At 30.4% G+C, this 25,433-nt stretch overlaps 1 protein-coding gene across 7 annotated transcripts in view; it reads right to left on the reverse strand.

Moving 5' to 3' along the window:
• Gs2 (glutamine synthetase 2) overlaps positions 1 to 25,433 on the reverse strand; it is a 200,833-nt gene that overhangs the window by 133,436 nt on the left and 41,964 nt on the right. The gene's annotated exons all lie outside the window — the stretch shown is intronic.

Below are 25,433 nucleotides of genomic sequence, written 5' to 3' on the forward strand. Positions count from 1 at the left end.
CTCTCTACCGAACACAATTGATGAGATTGAGCCAAGCACTCAAGAAAAAACGCGCCACTACTACTCCAGGCATGACAAAATTATTCTCCTGTATGATAATGCTTGACCACATGTTGCGGCGCCGGTCAAAACCTACTATGGAAACACTCAATTGGAAAGTTCTACCCCACCCGCCGTATTCACCAGACATTGCTCCTTCCGATTACCATCTATTTCGATGGCGCATGGCCTGTCTGAGCAGCACTTCACATCATATGAAGATATCAAAAATTGGATCGATAATTGAATAGCTTCAAAAGATGAAGCGTTCTTCCAACGCGGTATCCGTATGCTACCAGAAAGATGAGAAAAAGTAGTGGCTAGCGATGGATAATACTTTCAATAAAACATTATGTATCGTTCTTTCACAATAAATGCTTAATTTTTGATAAAAAACGGCGGAAACTTATTTGTACACCTATATACACTCTTGTGCACCTATAATAACTCGCAAACTAACTTTTTGATAATCGTACCTTAATGCTTTAATGAGTAGAATAATGAGATAAATCAATTAGTGGAAAGAAAACATATAATTGCTTTAAAAATATATGTATGCAAAATGCATAATTTTTTTAATTAGCAATTATTTTCTTTTCACCAATTGATTCATCTCATTATTCTGTTTATAAAAATATTGAGGTATTATCAAAAATTAATAAATAGTAATAAAGCTCTGTAAGTATAAAACAATGTAATACAAAAGAAGGACAAAGAGTCAGTAAGCAAAGAACTTTAATTTAAATTAAAATTAAAAATTCATATAACAATTACAATTGACAAAAACAAACGTTTCGACTCCGATCAAGTCAATGTTGTCATAATATTTAAACATCGTTCTAAACCAAAAATATATACATAGTAATATATATATAACAATACTATTATAATTTTTAATTCCGTATTCTTCATTTTATATAGTACGCTGACTCATTTTTATCAAAAATCAAAGTAGTCATAAAACAATATTCTGGAAAAGTGACCGTGAACAAAAAAATTAATATTTAATACATACAAATTAGAATATAATAATGTACCTTGTCAGTAATATCAGTAAATGTATTGAGAGTCCATTAATAAAAAGAGAGAAAAACACAGGTAGATAGTAGTTCATATCGTGGTACAATATATTGGTTTTTTTATTTTAAGCAAATTTGTAAAAGTAACGAATATTTAATTTTCACAATGTCAGATAATGAAATGTCGAGAAAAAAAACATTTATCGAGAACGGAAAAACGGCAAAACAGGGGGGAAAACTTACGAGCGATTTGCGTAATATGCTTAGTAGGTGAAAAGGAAAAGTTTATAGATGACTTGACATATCGGAGGTTGCGTACGACTGACGGGATCATTCCTAGAGCATATGGTTTAACGAAGATTCATAAACAAAACTATCTTCTTAGAATTATTGTTTCATCTATAAATAGCCCACTATATAATTTATCATTGTTTCTGCACAACATCATTAACGATTCCATATCAGAAGCTTCTAGTTTTATAAAGAATAGTTTTGATCTAATTAATAAACTTAAAGATGTCAAACTAGAATCAGATTCTATGTTGGTTTCCTTGGATGTGGTACTATTTACTAATATACCTATAGATTTGGCATCTGATAGTGTTGTTGGAAGATGGGATTCCATATCTAAGAAAACTAAAATTCCTTTAGATAAATTTTTGATTGCCTTTCGGATAGTTTTGAATTCTACTGTTTTTATCTTTAATAAAAAAACAAATATTTGGGATCCCTATGGGGGTCACTCTTGTCACCTGTCGTTGCAAATATGGTTATGCAGGACTTTGAAAAAATTGCTATCAGAATGCTGCTTGTTCGATTATTTTATTATCGATACGTTGACGATATTATTTTGGCTGCTCCGTCTGAGAGTATTAGTGATATTTTGGGTATCTTTAATTTGTTGCACACTAGACTACAGTTCACTATGGAGATTGACATTGACGGAAAAATAAGTTTTTTTGGATACCAAGTTGATTATTGAAGAACGGAATCTTATTTTCGATGTATACCGTAAAGCAATCTTTTTTGGTACATTGCTTAATTTCTATTCACACCATTCACTTTGTCATAAAAGAGGTGTAATTTATATAGATAAGATTTTTCGTTTGTGTCATCCGAAGTTCCAATAAAACAATTTGATTGATGCTATTAATATTTTTTTACAGAATGGATATCCTTTACATTTTATTTTCTCGACTATTCATAATAGAATTAAATATCACATTAACAATATTAATAGTTTGAATAATAACAAGGATGACACAGAAATTGTTTACTATTCCATATGTCAATACAATATCTGAAAGATTCACACCTATCGTTAATATGTTTAATTGTAAATTGGCTTTTATCATTCTTAACACATAAAAAATGTCATAAAGAGAGGAAAGGATGAGTTGGAACATTTTCATAATTAAAATGTAGTTTACAGAATATTTTGTGAGGATTGTGATGTTAGTTACGTTGGTCAGACAAAAAGACAAAATTGCATGAACATGTTTCAGATATTAATATAAATTCAAAATCGTCATCAGTGATCTCCAATCACGTATTGAGGAGAATCACAATTTTAAATGGCATAAAGTGAACATATTAGATATGGAGCCTTCATACAAAAGGTTAATATCTGAAATGGTCCATATTAAAAAACAGAAACATGAAATAAACAGACAAAACGACACAAAATCTTTGCCTGAATTGTATTCTAACATTATACATTCTCTTTCTCCCTCCTAATATCTTCTTTTCTTTTCCCCCCTGTTTTGCCGTTTTTCCGTTCTCGATAAATGTTTTTTTTCTTGACATTTTGTTATCTGACATTGTGAAAGTTAAATTCGTTCTTTTGCAAATTTGCTTAAAATAAAAAACCAATATATTGTACCACGATATGGACTATCATTTACCTGCGTTTTTTCTCTCTTTTTATTGATGGATTCTCCACACATTTACTGATATTACTGACAAGTAATTACAATTACATTATTATATTACTAATTTGTATGTATTAAATATTAATTTTTTTGTTCACGGTCACTTTTCCAGAATATTGTTTTATAACTACTTTGATTTTTGATAAAAATGACTCGCAGCGTACTATACGAAATGAAGAATACAGGATTAAAAATTATAATAGTATTGTAATACATGTATATATTTTTGGTTTAGAATGATGTTTAAATATTACGACACATTGAAAATGACTCGATCGGTGTTGAAATGTTTGTTTTTGTCAATTGTAATTGTTATATGAATTTTTAATTTTAATTTAAATTAAAGTTCTTTGCTACATTACTGGCTCTTTGCCCCTTTTTTGTATTACATTATTATTAAAAAAGTAATAGTTTACGAGTTATTTAATATATTATATATATTACATATTTTATATATGCAGCATAAGATATAAAATATCTCATAAACTATTGATTTTTCGATATCACTACCTTAATACTTTTTAAGATAACAATATTGAAATTTCCGTGACAAATTCAAAAAAATAAATAAATACAAACGGGCCATTGGAAATTGGCACAGTGATCAGCCTAAGACTAGTCGAAACATGTACATTTTATTTATGTAAGATAGAGCTTTTTCAAAGCATATTACGCATTGATCACTGTGTCAATTTCCAATTACCCATCTGTCTTTATTTAATATTTTTATGATCATAATAATTAGAGGAATCATATTGTATAAAAAAATCATACAATTTAAAAAAATGGAGGTGACCTTGAAATCTAAAAAAAAAGACTTTGAAAACAATTTTTTGCTCACCATGATATGTAATCGAACAACTTCGAATCGAACAACTTTCTCTTTTGGTATTTTCTTGTATTATTAAAAACAACGGAGATATTTCAGATGGTCAAGTTAGAGGAAACACTATACATACATATCTATAACTTATATAGGGTGTCTCATTTTAAATAATGCATTAAGATTTCTCGAAAAAACTATAGTAGATACAGAAAAACTTTTGTTTCAAACAAAAATTGCATGTTTTAGAGAGGGATATAAGAAGATACTATTGATTTGACCTTGGCATCGCCAAGGTCAGGTCAAGGTCATATCGATTTTTAAAAGGAACATTATTTTTGATTTGTGGAATCTAATAGTTGGTGCTTTTCAAAACACTATAATAAAGTTATTTTTCATTAAGTACTTTTCGAGTTATAATGCTTGAAAGTTGCGGTACCGCCGGTATTAGCATTATGCAAAGTGTTCAATCGACGGCTAAAACTACTTGAATATTATTCAGGATCATATCCTGGGTAACATTTGTGAAGATCAAGGTCATTGGAGAGAGAAAGAGAGAGAGGTTGTACCTGTTATTTTCATTTTTACACTAATTGTAAGAATTTATTTTTACATAAAAATGAAAATAAGAGATACAACCTCCTTGATCTTAACAAATGTTATCCAGAACATGATTCTAAACAATATTTAAGAAGTTTTAGCCATTGGTCGAACACCTTGCATAATGCTAATGCTACTGTAATTTTTAAGCCCTATAACTTGAAAATTACTTAATGAAAAATAATTTTATTATAGTGTTTTGAAAAGCTCTTGACACCAGTTATTAGATCCTGCCATCAAAAATAGTTCTTTAAAAAAAAATTGATCTGATCATGGCGACGCCATCAAAGGTCAAATCAATGGTACGTTCTTATGTCTCCCTCCAAATCATACAACTTTTGTTTGGAATATTTTTTTGTATGTATCATAATTTTCGAGAAATTTTAATGCATTATTTAAATAGGATGATTTGTATATACATATTTATACATATATATGTATACAGTCATAAAGCATATAAAAAACTATACAAATTTTACTTAGAACATCTTTTCATATATCTTATCGTTTTGATGATAATTACTTATCTATCCGTGCACATGAGCAGTATACAATCATGATACCGAAACATATCATGTAATGTAATATTATCAAATTTATGTCTTATAATTAATGCACAGATTTTAAACGATTTATATTATCACCAATTGTTTAAATTTAACTTATATATGCCTTTCTAGTTACTTTATATGTTTATTAGTTAATAAGAGTCCTTTATTTTAATTTTAAAGATTTTATAGTGAAAAAAACATTCATTAAATATGATACTAACTTACATTTTATAAAATTTTCAATTTGTGTCATATTTAATATATATTTTTTAATGATAATTTTTAGAGATTTGTATGATGCAGTCATTTATATAAAGAATTATATAACATTTATTAACATCAGTTTATATAACATTCTGTACACATATATATATATTAGGTGTTGGAATTAATTCGTAGCGTTTTTTAATGAAAGAATGTTATTTATTTCACATGATCATTAAAAAATACATTAATGAAAGTACTTCCCATTACTTGTAAAACGCTACGAATTAATTCCAACACCTAATATATATATATGTATATGTATATGTATATATATATGTATATATATATATATACATATACATATACCCCTACATACAAATTTTTATTTTTCACGTTTCCGCTCTAGAAAAAAAATTACATGATCGATATCAGGATTGTACATCCAAAATAGATGTAATTTTAGAATGGTAAGAAATTTCGTGTCCATGCAGCACAGAACGTTGAAGGAATGTTGCTGAGATGTTGTAATGTTAAATGCTAAAGTATCAATATTTTATTAATGTTGTATTTGTAATATTGATGGATGATGATTATCCGTTTATCTGAGTCTCTGGATATCCGAGATAGAAATAGATCCGAGATAAAATATCCGATTGAAGCGATTTCGGATCCGAATCTATTTCAAACCGTTTAGATATCCAAATCGTTAAAGTTTAATGATTAAATCGTTTATTATTCGGATTTCAGATCTCTTAATATCTTTCTCTATACAGGGCGTGTATATGTATATGTATGAGAGAATGAGGATGGAAGAGAAAGGGAAGAGGGGGAGAGAGAGAGAGAGAGAGAGAGAGAGAGAGAAGCAGCATTTATGCGCTCTGAAACAAGTCTCCTCAAGCATAGAGATACAAAGAATCAGTTTATAATGTTTATATACAGAGAAAATCATATTACTAAATAAGCAAAATATTAAACAAAAGAGAAAAATATGCTAACACATATATCATTAAAAATGTGAGATTTACGCGAATAAGAAACACACATGCGTAGAAATAGAAAATGCCAATAGTTATAACTCTAACTAGAAAATAAGCATGCCAACCTTAACTCACTTAGAGCATTAATATGCAATAGAAAATATTTTATCACAAAAGAAAAATACTTAATATAATAAAAAATTCAATGCTTTACAGATGCCCCTATGATTTTGAGAGTAAATGCGTATAGAGCTTCTGCTTAAAACGTTTATCGAATATGATGAGTGCAAGTCTGGTCCACAAACTTATTGCAGTTGAATGAAAAGATTGTTCCACAAATTTATTGCAGTCGAACGAAAAGATCGCTTATTATATTCGGTACGACACTGTGGCAGGATCAACAGATCGCCAAATGCTTTGGTCTGTCTGCTCGCTACCTCCGAACGACATGTGAAGCCAGTGAGAAGAGCCCGAGGCTGTCCTTAAAATATTATATAGGAGACAGCAGACGAAGTACTGCCTTCTCACGCTGACCTTTAACCAGCGTGCACACTTATAATAAGGCGTGATGTAGGCATCCTTTCTTACGCCATAAATAAATCTTAGGAAAGATGGCCCTGACCTCCTGTTCCACCATCATATCCGTGAATGCAGCACAGCAGTAGTCCAAGTGAGGGAGGATCAAAGCAGCAAGCAGCCTAAGCCTGAGTAGTTCAGATATCAAATGACAATTTAAGTTAGTATCACTCTAATTTTTTTTGACCAAAGCTTAATCAACTATTGAAATTATGTTCTCGTTTATTGTTTCTATTGTTTCCATCAGCCTATCCGACTTATAATCCATATAAATAATCAAGTCGAATTCATAAAAATTGTATTTGCAATTTCTTAAATTATTCTTGAAGTACGAAAGATATAGACTAAAAAGTGTAGGCCCAAGAACAGAACTCTCCGGGACTCCAACAATAACGCCGACCGGGGCGAACGCAGTACCACTCACTCTATGCCTAACCATCTGTGTCCCATCTGTAAGATATAATGCAACCTATGTTAGCACCGAGTAAGATAGATCCATACCCATGAGCTTGTTTATCAAGATTTCGTGACACACTCTGTCAAATGTTTTCAAAAAGTCGAACAGGACGCAAACAGTCACCTCCTCCAATCTGCTGCCTATCGTATATTATCAAGTGTTCTAATTGAACATGTTTGGGTAGAATGAACCCTCCTGTAAGCAGCTTGACGCGAATCGAGTAAGTCCGATCTCTCAAAGAAAGAGCAAAATTGTTTACATGCAATTTTCTCCAGTGTTTTCGAATACAGGGAGTAATACAGGGAGCATCGAAATTGGCTTGTAGTCATTAACAGTTACAGGATTATTAACTTTAGAGACTGGACACACCATTACAGATTTCCACTAAGCAGGAAAAACTTCATGCATCAAAGAGTTATAAATGTGTTCAAGTATAGGTAGAATATATGATGCTATTAATTTCAGCAACCCGCGTAAAACATCTGATCCAACCGCATCAGATTTAATCGAACCAAGTACTCTACAAATGTCTATAGGTGTAGAATAATTAAAGTAAAATTTTCTGTCGTTCAATTCTGTTTCCATTATTAGATCAATTCTATTGGCGCTATGATCTCTTATATGAGCAAAAAATTCATTAAGTTCATCCATTGTGTACCAAAGCCGAGAATCGCCACTTTTGGCCTTAACTAGACTCAAGTGTCTCATTCTGCTCCAGATTTCTCCAGAGTTTTGGAGCTGCTAAAAACCAATATGTAATAATCACTTTTAGCTTTTCTTACTGCAGCCTGCACTTTATTTCGGATCAGCTTAAAACTCCGACGACTTTCACTGTCATCCCTTCTGCGCTACACTCTTCTGGCAAGATCCCGCTCTCGCATAGCAATCCTAAGCTCAGGAGTCATTCACGGGGCAGGCATATTTTTGTATCGAACTTTCTGCAGTGATATATGGTTATTGTAACAGGCAAGCAGTCTCGAGTTTAAAATGTCTACCTTCCGTTCAATGAACGAAGCTTCGAACAACCGACGACCAATCAAGATCTGCACTTCTGAAAGAAAGACCTCTTCATTAAAATATTTGAAGTTCCGACACATAATCAAACGATCTGACCGTTGTTGTATCTTAATTTTATGTCTGATGGATATCAGTAAAAATTTGCATAGTCAATAAAGTTTTTTAACTGAATACTATCATACGTATCACTAAGCATATCGGCATTAAAATCACTGAAAATAATGGCGTGCCTAATAATATATAATTAGTTTGGAGATCCAGGAATAAATTTTGAAATATCCCGTATTAGGAGGTCTATAGTAAAACACTCATTTGAAATGCTTTTAGATCGTGCCAAACGTTGTATTGAGTCCGACGGGGACTACTTTGAATAAACAATTTGAATTTGAAAAAAAAAGTAAACAGTTGTTGTTTTATTTCAAAAGTTGGGAAAATTTTGGGACGCACCTTGTATACTACACCCAGTAGAAAGTTAGACGAGAACTCACATCGAATTTCCGCAATAAGAAACTCAGGCCTCCCTCTGCAGCCAGTAAGAACTCTTCAGAACAAGTAAGAAGAGATGTCCTGAGGTAACTGCGCAAGTAAAAGGCAACCTCATCGCCATGCCCACTCGATCCCATCTGAGCAATGAAAATCCTAAGCAAGGAAGACCTATCATAGTATCCGACATCTCAGGTCTCAGCTACGTCTCGTTATGCAGATAATGTGATAATCCGAAGTCGCGAAAAAGTTCACAAATTCATAATGTGCCACCAGAGATTGATAGTTTATGTGACAGATTTTTAACTCGTCAAAGCTTCCTGAATTAGACATATTTAATATAAGTAATTTTATCTTTTTTTATTCTGCTGTCCAAAATTGGACATCTACTGGACATCCGTTACAGAGTGCGTTAAGTCATAAAAAGAACTTCTAGTGTGTACACAATTTCCAGATCTTGGCGGTCTATTTTCTTTGTAGAATCTTTCATTTCATGTGCTCCCGAGCAGTGACCACACATTGGCGCAGCCTTACAGTCTTTTGCCATATGACATCTATATCACTGCAATATATGGTACGTACATAGTCGGCAAACATGCAGCATATCGCAGATATACGAGGACAAGGTGAAAAGTAACCGACCTCAACATGAAAACATAAATTATGTACAAAGTTTTTAGTTAAGTACCAAGTGTTATATATCAAATTACTCGTATTAAAAATATCTATAATTTATACTTTGACCACTTTTCTGAACAATTCATAGCTAAAAAGTTAGAGTCAAAAATATGTTAGCGCTTTTTTTCAAATCTGCCGCAGCAACTTATAAGGCTACCGAGTCTATGCTAACCTGTAGAGAAAAATGGTCAAGGCAGAAATTGTAGCCGCCTTTAATGTGAGCAATATGATATATAACACTTGAATATATACCGAAAAGTTTGACTTCGATGGCATCTTCAACAACAAGTCATACTTTTTTTCTTAAATTTTCGTTTTTTGCTTTTTTTCTTCTTATGGTTTTTTGGCTATAACTTTTTAGCTGTGAATTGTTTAGCAAAGTGGTCAAAGGAGAAATTATAGATATTTTCAATGCGAGTAATTTGATATATAACACTTGGTACTTAACTAAAAACTTTGTACATAGTTCATGTTTTCATGTTGAGGTCGGTTACTTTTCACCTTGCCCTCGTATATAGCCGCTTTTAAGAATCCTTCAAACAGTAGCTGACACTTTCAGAATGCAGCTCGTGTATTTCCTATTTTTTTTCGGCATATATTTGTATATCACCTTCAAATCATGATCGGTAACGCCTTCAATATTTTGGGCAATAACTTCGTTTTTTATTTTTTCGAATGTCATGTCAATAGGCACTCCATGAACAATGATTTTTTATTTTACCTTGATGTTCTTCAACAAGTCCAGCCTCAGCAAGCTCCGAACAAGATTTTAATTTCAGATCAGGCTTATTTGTTTCAATTCTTTGTTCGGAGCATACACGATCTTATTGATCTTAAGCGCACACCGCATCAATTTGAGAACGTTAAGCACAGTTCTCTTATCCTGTGATGATACAAATCTGTCGGCATATTTGTCTTCAGACACTATAAAAAAGTTTGTAAATCTTCCAATGTTAGCTCTCAAGACCCATATATCTTGGACGGAAGAGATTTTACTGCCGATCTCATACGAGCCCGCGTTAACGCCCTCACGAATCTGATTTTAGTCAAGTCTACTTTTTCATAGTCAGTTAAGGCTTCTTGAATGACCTTCTTCCAATAGATTCAGAATCGTAAACACCTCCAAAAAGACATCCCTATAAGCATGTAACGCAGCGTCAACCTGATCTCTTCTCTCCTCAATTTCTTTGCTAACCACATAGTATGTAATATTACAATAATATTGCAATGAGATTACAACTTGCAATGCAATATTACTAATTAAATCCTATTAAGATATTACATTGTGATGTATCACAATATATTGCAATAATTTTGTTGAGATATTACATTTATATGTATGTCACATATATGCATGTGATATATCATCTTGCAATATTACTACATGTCGTTTAAACATTGCAGTGCGATACATTGCAATGCAATATTACCACAATATCGTTCAAATATTGCAATATGATATGTCGCACTAAAATATTACCGCAATATCGTTCAAATATTGCAATGTGATATACTGGAACGCGACGGCCCAGCTGAATACCATTCCAAAAGATGTGTTCCAGAAATGTTTCCAACAATGCCGGGACCTCTGTAAGAAGTGTGTGTATTACCGAGGGGACTATTTTGAAGGAGATTAGAGTAAATGTATTGTATATGAATAAATGTATTTTTGCCGACTAAAGATTCGATATTTTTTGACCACATCTCGTATCACATTATAATATTACTGCAATATCATTCAATGGTTGCAATATGGTATACTGCATTGTAATATTACAGCAATACCGTTCAATTATTACAATTTGCAGTTTATCGCATTGCAATATTACTGCAATAGCGTTGAAATATTACAATGTTTTTTATCATAATGCCATTTTTCTAAGATATGAATAATACTATGTTTTTTGATTTTTTATTATTGCTTTATAAATATTAAGTATAATATTATATATAAATATTAAGTACAATTTTTTTATTTCTTTAATATTCAATATTTTTCTTCTTAATTTTTTTTATTATGCGGAGCCAAATAATACATCTTTTTTTTCTTTATATGCTTATCCATTAATGGATGTTTGTAATCACATTTTGCATCTTCTCTCTGTTCCTCGCTGTATATATCAATTCTTCCACTGTGCACAGTCCTATCCATTGCTTTATATTCCGGAGTCAAGATAATGTCTTACGTCTCACTCCTCTTCTTCCTTCAATCTTTCCCTGTATAATTCTTTGTAGCAGTTCATATTTTGTATTGCGCATGATGTGTTCCAGATATGCCGTTTTCCTCCTTTTTATCGTAGTCAATATTTCTTGATCTTTATGCATTCGTCTCAAGACATCTTTGTTGATGACTCTCATCGTCTACAGTATCTTAAGGACTCTGCAATAGACCCACATTTCAAAGGTTTCCAGTCTATTCATTTCGAAAACTTTCAGTGATTATCTCTTCACTCCGTACAAAAGCACCGACCATATATAACATTTAATGAATTTAATTTTCAGATTTACATCGAAGTCCGTATTAGAGAACTTTTTTAAATTTCATGAATACTCTACGAGCTGTCTCTATTCGGCATTTTACTTCTATTTTTGACGTTCAATCTGCACACAACCATGTTTCTCGATATTTAAACTTGCTCACTCGCTCTATTGGTCTGTCTTCTAGTGTTAAGCTGACGTTTCTGAATATGTCTCGGGTAATAACCATTTTGTTTTCTTAGTATTGATATTTAATCCCATGTCTTTATTGTTGTCCTACCATGTTAAGAAGTTGTTCCAGATTGTCTATGTTGTCTGCAATCAACATTGTGTCATCTGCGTATTGAATGTTATTTAACTATTCTCCATTGACCTTTATGATCTTCTCAATGTCCCCGAGCTCCTCTTGGAAAATAATCTCAGAGTATAGGTTAGACAGAAAGGGTGAGAGAACACATTCTTATCGGATGCTTCTGCAAATTTCAACTGCGCTGGTTTCCTCTCCATCAATTCTGATTTGTGCTTTTTGGTTCCAATATAAACTTTCGATACATTGGATGTCTTTTGTATCCATGTCAATTTTTCTGAGTACCTCCATAAGCATGTGACATTGCATTCGAAGGTCTTCTCATAATCTATGAAACACAAACATCATACAAACACCATATATCTTTTCTCTGGTCATAATAATTTTGCACCAGAACTTGTGTTGCTATTATTGATTCTCTCATATTTAGCCCTTACTTGAACCCAAACTGCGAATTACTGAGGCTCCTCTCGCCCTTCTTGAAAATTCTTTGATATAAAATTTTTAGGAATAGTTTTACAGAATGACTCATAAAACTAATTAATTTATGATTTGTATATTTCTTCGCATTGTTCTTTTTTGATAAGAGAACAAAGCCATTGAATCGAAAGAAAACCATTGATCAGGATATATTCATGTGTTGTATATTTTATTGAAAATTTTAAAAAGAAGCGTCATTCCTTTCTTATTCAATAGCTTTAATAGTTCCGATAGCCCTTTATCTGGACTTGTTACTTTGTTTGAGGTTTTTCAATTTTCCTCTTTGTGATTGTGTAGTCCAGTAAAATTGTTATTGTTTATCTCTATCTATTGTTTACCTCTATTGTTTGTCTGTCTAGTCTCTCATCTGCAAAAAGACTTCTCACGTAAATGATATATCATTGAAATATATAATATATACAAGTTGGTGTACCAACATTCGCCGTTCAAAATACAATATAATACCCAAACTGTTTGTTGCAGTAATATAACGTGGAAATAACGAATAATATAACACAACAATTATTTTTATGATATAAAACTGTTACATATCATGCATAGAATTATGTAATATTACAATATTTACAGTATGAAATACTGCAATTTAATATTGTTATATCAATGTTGTATTAATTTTTTCTGTACATATTATATAATTCAGTTACAAAACATGATTATTGAAGAAACTTCCGTTGCGATAGTTTAAAAACAGTTTCAAACAATTATTATATCTGTTATTATATCTGTTGGACTAGATTATTACAGTGAATTAGATTTTAGCTTAAATTATATGTTTAGTTTATACACACGCACGCACGCACGCACGCACGCACGCACGCACGCGCGTGCGCGCGAAAATGAAATATTGCCCACTGATTTGTCCAAAACGTGATAGTACTCAAGAAATAAAAACATACGCATTTTTAATTAAAATGAAGTTATTATATATTTTTAAATATTTTGTTATATGTTATGTATTTTAACTTTACAATATTGTATTCTGTACAATTTGTATTCTGTACTGTGTACAATATTCTACTGCAGTGTAATAATATTACTTGAAAATATATTTATTACATTGCAGTAGAGTATTATACCCTGTAGAATTGTACAATTATATATAGCACATATTTTGTATAAATATTACAACATATTGTACATTATAATTCCTATATTTAGTAATTATATCTTGCATGCAGTTATGTTTTATACGAGTATACTTTATACACTTATATTTTTATGTAGACTTTTACATTTTAACTTTATATTATTCAAATAAAACAAGTAACTAAACTCTCGAGAATGTCGAAAAACAAAACCAAGGGCCAATGAGAGTTTTTTGCGCGGTTGTTAATGCGAAAATAAATATTATTTATTGTCGTTATTGTCGAAAAACTATAGTATAATTGGTTACGCATAAATGTTTCGGTCTACTTCCGGGCCATCATCAATATGTCTAAACGTATGTTGTAAAATTCTCATTTCTTTATGACGAGACGATAGAGTGGCAATTCAATCTCCTTCTTCTATTGGCAATGATTGACAATTTACTTGACTTCGACTCTGATTCCGAACAACGTACAGTATCTCTTGCAACTAGGAGAAAACTTTTTAATGCGTCCTTCTAATTGTAAAAGAATTATTTTGGAATTTATAAAAAACATCGAAAATAGTCTTAAATTACATAATAAATTACACGTAAGTAAACGATTAGACGTTAGGAACCGAATCATACCAATTATTAATAATCTTTCATCGAGTCTTAGTCTGATTGATTCTTTGAAGGATAAGCTTACAGATATGTAGAAAACAACAAAATCATTTTTGAGGAACAACCATGATATTATGATTATTAGAGCCAATAAGGATAATGACAGTGCAATGAGAAAGGAAGACTACAGACAAAAAAATGCTTATATTACTGAGTGATGAAAATACATATGAAATAGTTAAAAAAGATCCTATTACATTCTAGAAAACTGAAAGAGTTACTTATTAGATGGAAGAAAAAAAGAGTTCATTTTGCAACAGATTTAACATTGCAACAGATTGTAATAAATTGTACAACAGAAACGGGGTATTATCTGGCGCTTACGCTTCCAAAGATCCAGGGTCGCCTCTAAGAATTATCATCTCTGTTATTGATAATCCATTATATTCTTTAGCAGTATTTCTATATATAAAATATTTTATAAAATTAGGTGTTAACTCATTCAGTTATATAAAAAATAGTTTTCATTTGATTGAAATTTTGAGTAAAAAAACATTAGATAATTTTATTTTAATTTCATTTGACGTGTTTTCCTTTTTACAAACATACCGATTGACTTGGCTCTTGACAACATCTCTAACAGATGGTCTGCAATTTCAAAAATATGCAATATTTCAAAAGATGATTTTTTTATCTCCCTACAATTAGTTCTTAATTCTTCATTTTTTTTCTTTTGATAATATTATTTACAAACAGAAACTTGGAATGCTCATTTGGGCTCACCTCTATCATCAGTAAGTGATAGATAGTTTAGTATTACAAGATCTGGAGAAAAAGGCTTTAAATACTTTACTATCTCCTCTTACTTTCCTTCTCCCACTTTTTTACTATCTTTTTCCTTCCTTCTCTGAATGTTAATTTTGTGATTCCATTATGTCTCAGAACACCAAAGAGACAAGATTTTGTTTTATTTCTTTTCGCATTGTCTCTAATTTTAACGTACTATTTGTACCCGAAACTCTTTTTATTTTTTGACTTAAAGTATGTTATATTAAAGATATCATTATTTTTAGCTGTTACTATTTTATAAAGTTCAATTAATATACAGATACACTTTTTGCAATCTTAACGTTCATTAATTTTGCTATGTATCATCTCATATATTACATTTTTTTGTATATTAGTCTTTAATGGTTATCTGATTTTTTTCTTTCTTTTTTTTTTATTGTTACCTAGCACTATAATTCCGTTATATTATAATTTATATTCAGTCACATTATTTGCGCTATAATTTCACTTATATTATACATTTTTCTACAGGATCAGACTCATATTTGCGTTCTCCGTTCACTTTTAAAAAGGACATTTATTCGGTTTACTAAAATTGATATTATAAGCATTTTAATGACTGACTGCAAATAGCTTTTATTATACGTTATACATTATACCTACGTACATTATAACTACATTATGATATTCGTTTTCATGTTACCAGCGTCTGAGCGAAATAGATAATTTATTATGTTTTTGTTTTTTCCGATTGTAACTATTATGTATGTTTTTAACATTGAAAACGATTGCAATCGAAACGTCTGCTAGTTTTCTATATTAAAAAATTTTAATTTAAAACATTTCTGTTTCTTTTATTATTTTTTTACATTCTATATTATCATGTTTAATTTTATATAATAATTTTTGGTTCGTAGTTCTCTTTTTTCTTTGTTTTATTAAATACTTTAGCTTTCTATATCCTCTTTTACATTCACGTAAATGACATTGCAATGAGACCACCAGCAAAAAAAAAACAGAAATATTATAAGTTTTCAATTCGTTTCATCTTCGTTCACAATTATAGTTCATAATTGAAATTGGTGGCGACAGATTAAATTATTCAGATATTACTATTATCAAGAATAACAATATTTTTATATAATTGGTATCACAAACCTACTTTTTTCGATAAGTATCTGAACTTCTTTTCTCAGCATCTTATTTCACAAAAGAGAGATACGATCATAGGAATGGTTGATAAAGCCTTTTTGCTATTTCAACCTAAATATCATAAAAAAAACTTGACTTTTGTCATAGAGACACTTTTAAATAATGACTATCCGATTGATTTTATTTTTAACACAATTAATGAGCGCCTAAAATCTTTATTGAGTAACAAAACCTTAAAGCGAAACATAAATGATACTTCCGATGAAGATATTGTTAAGAAATCATGGTTTATTCCATTTGTTTCGGAGATCTCATACAAATTCAAGGACATAATTAAAGATCTTGATGTTGACTTTGTATTTTTAGTCTGAAGTTCAATTCTTTTATTAAAACACATAAAGATCTTTTACTTAAGAAAGCAAAAAAGAACGTAATTTACAAGATATATTGCAAAAATTGTGATTATTCCTATGTCGCAGACAGGAAGGACTTTAAAAACGAGAATCTCGAAACATTGTGATGTCATCCGAAGGAATACAAGTAATCATTCTGCTGTTATTATTGAACATAGATTGAATCTAAATCATGATTTTGATTGGGAAGGCACAGAAATTGTTGATCAGAAATGGTTTTTGTACAAACGACTAGTATCTCGGAAATACTACATATTCAGTTGCAAAAAAAACAGCCTTAATTTGCAATTTGACACCGAATTTTTACATCACTCATACATTTCGATTCTTAATAATTTACATTGACTTAAACTGCGCGCCGTTTTTGTTTTTATTATTTTTAAGTAACAGTCTGATATGTTGATAAGATCTGTTTTACTTATTAGTTTATACACTGTGTATTATCTTTAATTCATTTAAATATTGACCGTCACAATATTTGAAACGGTTGTAGTGAATTTATATTGCTAAATATGAATAATTTACGGATCCTTTGTCTTTCGACTTTGATTGATTTTTGATGTTCATATCTTTCATAGCTATATGGGTGAGTGCATTAATTTTTCTTTATAAAAAATAATTGGTAACGTTTTTTATATCTGCAAAGATTTTTATCTGTTTAATCGTTGCCACTGGAATTGTCAATAGAATAAGGAGATTGAGTTGCTACTGTACCGTTTCACCATGAAGAAGTCAGAATTTTACAACATACGTTCAGACATACTGATGATGGCTCGAAGCAGGCCGAAACATTATGCATAACTAATTATACTATAATTTTTCGACAATAAACGATTTTTATTTTCGCACTAACAACCGCGCAAAAAACTTTCATGGCCCTTGTTTGTTTTTATTTATTATTCATTAATTTATTTATTAATCGATGATGTATTAAAAGAACTATTACATATTTTTCAAAATTAGAATTAGAAATTAATAACTTTAAAACTAGTAACTTTAAAATTGGTAACTTTAAACACTTTATTTGTATCTCTTTAGCTGAAATAGTAATAGGTTCAGAAGCAAAAGGATTACAAATATGTTTAGATTTTGAGAATCACAAAATTCTAAAAGAAAAAAAGACTGTATTAATAATTCTCCTATCGCAAAGATATACATCATTTTCATACATCATATCGTAACACATAACGCTTATTATCGATACGTTGATGATATTATCTTAGCTGCTCCGTCTGAGAGTGTTGGTGATACTTTGGATATTTTTAATTCGTTGCACACTAGACTGCAGTTCACTATAGAGGTTGGCTTTGATGGAAAAATAAGTTTTTTAGATACTATGTTGATTATTGAAGAACGGAATCTTATTTTTGATATATATCGTAAAGCAATCTTTTCCGGTAGATTTCTTAATTTCCATTCACACCATCCACTTTCTCATAAAAGAGGTGTAATTTATGGAATTGTGGACAAGATTTTTTGTTTGTATCATCCAAAATTCCAACGAAATAATTTGATTAAATGCTATTAAGATTTTTTTACAGAATGGGTATCCGTTACGTTTTATTTTCGACTATTCATAATAGAATTAAATATCACATTAACAAGATTAATAATTTTGAATAAGAATAAGAATGACACGGAGAGATTTTTTACGATTTCATATGTTAATACGATATCCGAAAGATTTATACCTATTGTTAACATGTTTAATTGTAAATTGGCTTTTATCATTCCTAACACATTAAAAAGTTTCATAAAGAGAGGAAAGGATGATTTGAAACACGTTCAGAATCAAAATGTAGTCTACAAAATATCTTGCGAGGATTGTGATGTCAGTTATGTTGGCCAAACTAAAAGACAATTAAAGACCAGATTGCATGAACATGTTTCTGATATCAATATAAGTTCAAAATCTCCATCAGTGATTTCCAACCATCGTATTGAGGAGAATCATAACTTTAAATGGGAAAAAGTGGATATATTAGATGTAGAGTCATCATATAATAAAAGATATCTGAAATGGTTCATATTAAAAAACAGAAACATGGAATAAATAGACAAAATGACACGGAGTCTTTGCCGGAATTGTATTCTGACATTATACATTCTCTTTCTCCTTCCTAATATCTTCTCTCCTTTTCTCCCCTATTTTGCCGTTTTTTGTTCTCGATAATGTTTTTCTTCTTGACATTTCGTTATTTGACATCGTGCAAATCATGCTTGTTACCTTTGCAAATTTGCTTGTAATAACTTATTAAATAAAAAGACTATTATATTGTACCACGCGAAATGGATTACAATCTACATGCGTTTTTGCTCGTTGTTTATTAATTATGGACTCTTAACACATTTACTAAGATACATTATCGTATTACTAATTTTTATGTAATTAATATTAATTCTTTTTGTTCACGGTTACTTTTCCAGAATTTTCTTATGACTTAATTCTTGTTAATTCTCGATAAAAATGACTCGCAGCGTACTACACAAAATGAAAAATTTGATATTAAGGAATTATAATAATATTGTAAGATCATGTGCATATTTTTAATTTAGAACGATGTTTATATATTTTAAGATTACATTGAAAATGACTTAATTGGAGTTGAAACGTTTGTTTATTATAATTGTTTTGTATTAATTTTGCTTATTTAAATTAAAATTCTTTTATATGTTATTGGCTCTTTGTCCTTCTTGTATATTACTTTTATTATAAGTACAGAGCCTTTTTAATATTTTTTAATTTTAAAATTATGCAATACAATATTTCAAAAATTAATCCATTTTTATTATCTAATTGCTAACATATTGTATTGCTTAGCATTATATTCTAAAATACATACGATAAAGTTATGGTAAAAAAATATTCGGGGGCTCAGAAAGCACATCCAAAAAAGTTTGGGAATCTCCAGGAGACTCGGCTACTCGATTTATAAGAAGAAGTACTCGTGTATTTTTTCTTATAGAACTTCGGAACATTTTCTCCTTACAGAAAGCGTATCTCTTTCGTGGCGGTGCCGCATATTTATTTATTGAATTGTAATTTTGCAATAACATATTGCAATATTTTCTACAAAATTAAAATTACAATATTTTGCAATATTGTAGCAATATTTTCAATAAAATATTATAATTTTAATAGTGCAGTAATATCCCTGCAATTTTTGTAATATTATGTATTATTGAAATATTGTTATACTATTGCTGCAATATTTCGTGCTGAAGGTAAATACGCAGCCCAGTCACAAGAGGGATACGCTAAGAAAACGTCCAGCAATTCTATAAGAAGCAAATCGAGCTTGGCGTGTTTTCTGGAGATTCTCAACCTTTTTTGCTTTCTAGGCCTCTAAATGTTTTTTTATCGTGTCTTTATCATGCGTACTTTAGAGTGTAATATTAAGCAATAATACTTTAGCAATTAATAAACATCGCAGATATATTATAGATAAATTTTTTGCGGACATTTATTATTGTAGCAATATTTATAATATTATTGTAGCAATAATATTACTATGCAATATTATTACAGTACATAGAAATATCGTTGCAATGTTGCACAATATTAGCGTAATGTGTAGAAATATTGTTTAATATTGCAGTAATATTACAAAAATATTGTTGCAATGAATTTGCCGAAATATTTAATATTGCAGTGATTTGTACAATATTATTCACAATATTATCATGTAACATTACAGCAAATTTGTAATATTACTGCAAAATTATTACTATATTACATGCTGTGTGGATAGCAAGAATCTCAGCAAATATATAACTGTTATATTGCTGTAATAAAACAGAATATAACTGGTAATATAACGTTGATTATATGTAACATACATGTTAGTTATAATATCCCACTCACTGCAAATTACAGTTATATAATAAATATAACAATGTAATAAACATTATATAACTGATTCATAGTTACAGAAAAGGTACAAAATAATTACATACATGCTGAAATGACTTAATATAAATAATTCCAATGTTATATTATTATTATATAATGAGTTTTATATTATAGTTACGTAATCTCATTTATATACTTTATTAGAATGATCACACATAAAATGATATATAAGCTATATATAAGCATTGCATAAGATCGCTAGACCAGCATCTTAAATATAAATCAATATGATATCTTTATACTAGATGATCCAATGGCCTTAAGGGGATGCTGGAGTGTCCTGTTTTATCATTAAATATTAAATACTTCTGTGTTTATGGATAGAAAAATCATTCTCCACAATTAAAGTATCGACAACAACGCAATTCGCTAGCTACATTTGAATACGAAAAACGAAAGAAAATTAAAGACTTACAGTTTTGTTATCGGCTTCTGCAGTAAACACATCACAATATGTGTTGCAAGAGTTTCAGATCTTGCACGTTCATAAAAAGTAGCTGGCGAATTGCGGAAAACCTAAATGAACAATTCTATGCTTTTAGAAACGCGGTAGGAGTTTTAGTATAAGAGAAAAGTGTATCCGAAAATTTCGTTTGTATATTATAGTGAAATTGACGTGAAGCCATGAAACTAAGTAGTATTTTAGTTCCGCAATATTCCGACAGCGGCGCTGTCATGAAAAGTGCGTCGCTGAACCATAGAAATGATCTGAATTATCGACCTACTCAGGCCCATATCAATAAACGTGCCCTGGTCAAAGTTTTTTCTTTTGAGAGGAAAAATAATAATAAAATAAATATGATATTAGTTATTTCAATTTTGTTGAAATAATTTCTTCTTAAACAAGAAACATACCATATTACAGGGTGGGCCATCTATTGGTACGTTTTTGAATTTCGTCGTATGGCAACACCGAACGAGCTACAGACCCGAAATTTTAACAGTTTATTAGTCATACCGTCCGCGGCACGAAACAACATGTTTTCTCTTGAAGAGCGTTTTGAAATTTTAAAAACTTATTTTCAAAGTCAGTGCTGTGTCGCCGAAACTGTACGAATTTTGAAAAGAAATATGGGTCGTGATAGAGCACCCACCGAAGGAGCTATACGCAAATTGGTGAGGAAAGTTCGTGAGAAAGGGATGTTAGTGGATGACATTATATTACGACTGTTTTGAGTGAAATTGGCGCCGAGGTAGTCCAAAATGTCATTAATAATTGGGGTGACCGAATGGCATACTGTAAGGCCAGTAGAGGGAGCCACATGAACGAAATCGTTTTTCATTCTTGACGCGGATACTTTTAGCTTCACAACAAAAAAAAAATTAATAAAAAATATCAATGTATGCTCATTTGATCGCATTTTTAAAAACGTACCAATAAATGGCCCACCCTGTATTTACATATGAAGATAATTATTTTGATTATACTGTTCTGTCTTTTACATACATTTTATTTAGTAAATTATTGATGCATATATATAAAATAACACATATATATATATATGTATATGTATGTATGTATATATATATATATATATATATATATATATATATATATATATTATATATAATAGCATAAATACACACGCGTGTGCGTATGTATGCGTGTGAGCGCGCGCGCGCGCGCGTGTGTGTGCGTGTACATATATATAACACATGTCTAAACTTTATTTACTGAATTATTTACACATGCATATATCAAGGTTCGGAACGCGATGTGTGTTTCGGTTGAACTTCCTTTCTGCTCGGATGTCGGAACGACAAGCGGCAATCTCGTAGTAGCATATAAATGAAATTTTCGAATACTCTTTGCTCTTATACTAAACCTCGTAACTCGTTTCTGCATAGTATTGTTCTTTGAGGTTTTCTGTAAATCGCCAACTACTTATGCAAGGTCTGAAATTATTGTATACAGCACATTTTAGACTCGACTCGGATGTCGAATCTTAATAAGAAGCGCCATTCCTCCTATCGGTCGCGCGCAAACGAAGTAGTATCGCTATTCAACTATAGAAATGGATTGAATCATTGTAAATAAAACCAGCAATATGTTATCAGCCGGAAACGCCATAATAATATATTTTTGTATATATATAGAAATATATATCAGGATCGTTGTTTAGAGAAGGAATTGTGTGTCCTTGCTGCATCGACGATGATGCCAGAATCGATAGAAATCACATGCTTGAATTGCAGAACGAATTATTGAAACAGAAGTACGACAGAGTGAGACAGAGAAAAAACAAAAAAGGATAGAAACTCCGATTGTAATCGGTGAGACTCCGCATGCCGAGCTGGTCTCGTCGAACGAAACAGCGAGTCTCTCCTTTAGAGTCTCTCTCTCTCTCTCTCTCCCTCTCTCTCTCCCTCCCTCCCCTCCCCTCCCCTCCTCTCCTCTCCTCTCCTCTCCTCTCCTCTCCTCTCCTCCCCCCCATCTCTCTACGGTCGCTTGTTTCTTTCTGGAAAATTTCAGCCGCTCAACATGTATAATTAAGAGGAAAAAGAACATTATAGATAACATATAAGTTTTAATAAATTATGTTAATCCTATATCCCTCCAATTTATGTATAATAACAAAAATAATTTCAAAACACGATAATTTACGAGATATTGATATTTCCATGATTTTCCATGAGCGTTATATGTATATAACATACATTATACAGTCAATAGTCACATGCATAATTTTCGTACGATGCTGTACGTTTATGAAATGTATATAAGTATATCATATTCGAAGCAAAATGTTTTAGCGAATGTATACACTTATAGATCAATGTGTATGTTGACTAACAGCAAGTTACAATAAGTATATTTTTACTAAATACATTCTGACTCTGACTTAGATATATCTTCGGATGTAACCATGTATTTGAAATACATGTATATACGTATGTGATAGCACTTTTTCCTTTATTCTCAATACTATTTTAACTTAGGATGTAACATGTATTGTCAGTACGTAAATACATTGCACATACATATGTAGCTATTCCATCTCTTTTTATTATGTTTAATAGGCCTTTTACAATTATAAGCCATAAATCAGCCATAAATAGGAAGTCAGAAAAATTGACTGTGATTGATCAATTTTTAGCTTCTGATTTCTGATTTTTAACTAATGGCTTATTGTAGAAGGCCCATAAAAGAGAGATAGAAGTTATCATACTTAGCTTTTCATGCAGATATAATATAGACACATTAGTGAATATTAAAATTATATTTTATGTGCATTATGATGTACACACATTACATAAAATATATTTCTAATTCATATTCACACACGTGTGTATCTGCTTCATCTCTTTTTATTACATGTAACAAAAAGGTGTACTGACTTCAGTATCCTCTTTTTTCAGCATCCTCTTTTTTCAGTATCCTCAGTATCCTCTTTTTTCAGCATCCTCTTTTTTCTACGTTTAATAAAAAGAGATATGTTTTTTTATGATCAAATATACAGATATTAGTGATATATGCTTTTATGTTTTCAATATCAGCATATACATACAACTAATATAAATCACAGCTAACGAGAGTCAAACGCAGATGATCAGACGTAACATATTAAAAAAAATGATCAAATTACGAATTCTCTGATAAATCTTATTTTATGTGTACATATATACGCATTATATATATATATTTATATATATATATTATATATTTATATATATATTGTATCTGCATACAATTTTAATATTGCATATTTAAACATAGGGAATGCATAAATAGCTTAGCATTGGTAACTTCTATCTGCAACGTATGTATATTCACATTATAGTATTATATATTCACATGTATATTCACATTATAGTATACATATATGCAATATTGTATAATATTGCCGATATGTGTATTATATTTAAGTACACACATCACTAATATTTTAACATGATTAACTTCTACATCTTTTTATTAACGTAGCAAAATATGGTATAATTACGTATATTATATGTATAATATATCTATGTATAGCTAATATCACATTATGACTTAAAAGGACATTGTACAATAGGAAAAATGCTATTAGGGTCATGTGTCAATGTACACTGTCAATACTGAAAAGCTATAGTTACGTATTTTCAGTACTCGCAGTTAATATCGGTACACACTCGTAGAATCACTTTTTCCTATTCACTTTTTCAATATCATTTTAGGATTTAGTCAAGATGTAACATGTATTATTATCAATATATGGACACGTATTTCATATATATATATATATATATATGTATATACATATATATATAATATATATATATATATTAGGTAGTAAAAAGAAATCCATTATTTTTCCAATAGATGGCTTTAGTAATCTGAATCACGCGTAGACGAGAATCTGTTACTTATGCATTTTCTGGGATTTAAACCAAAAGGAAGTTAGGGTTCACAATCGAGATTCTTTTTCTTGCGCTCACCAAGAAATCGTTCGGAATCAAATTTCTTCAAAATACTTAGGAATACATCATGATGAAGTCTATAAATTGGTATCCATATACCTTCTTTCCTTATAATAAAAGGTTTTATATCAGATAGTATCGGTAATATGAAATCTTTTATATATAATCTATCAAATAATACACTACTTGGATATATTTTGAAAGTTTTATTGATGAATGGGTTAAATTGAACAAAAAGTCCTTTAATTAACATTTTGTGAATTTTTCAATAATTAATGAAAAATAATAATTAGTAAAGTAGAACTATTCTCAATAACATAAAGAATATCTGCTGTTACTAATAATTGCATATATTGCGATATATAATAATAATTTACACGATTAAAGTGAACATTGAAGAAAGTAAAAATATTATTATTTAAATATTAATA

This window comes from Acromyrmex echinatior, unplaced genomic scaffold (genome assembly GCF_024713525.1).
Source record: "Acromyrmex echinatior isolate Ae372 unplaced genomic scaffold, ASM2471352v2 Scaffold20, whole genome shotgun sequence".
Lineage (NCBI taxonomy): Eukaryota > Metazoa > Arthropoda > Insecta > Hymenoptera > Formicidae > Acromyrmex > Acromyrmex echinatior.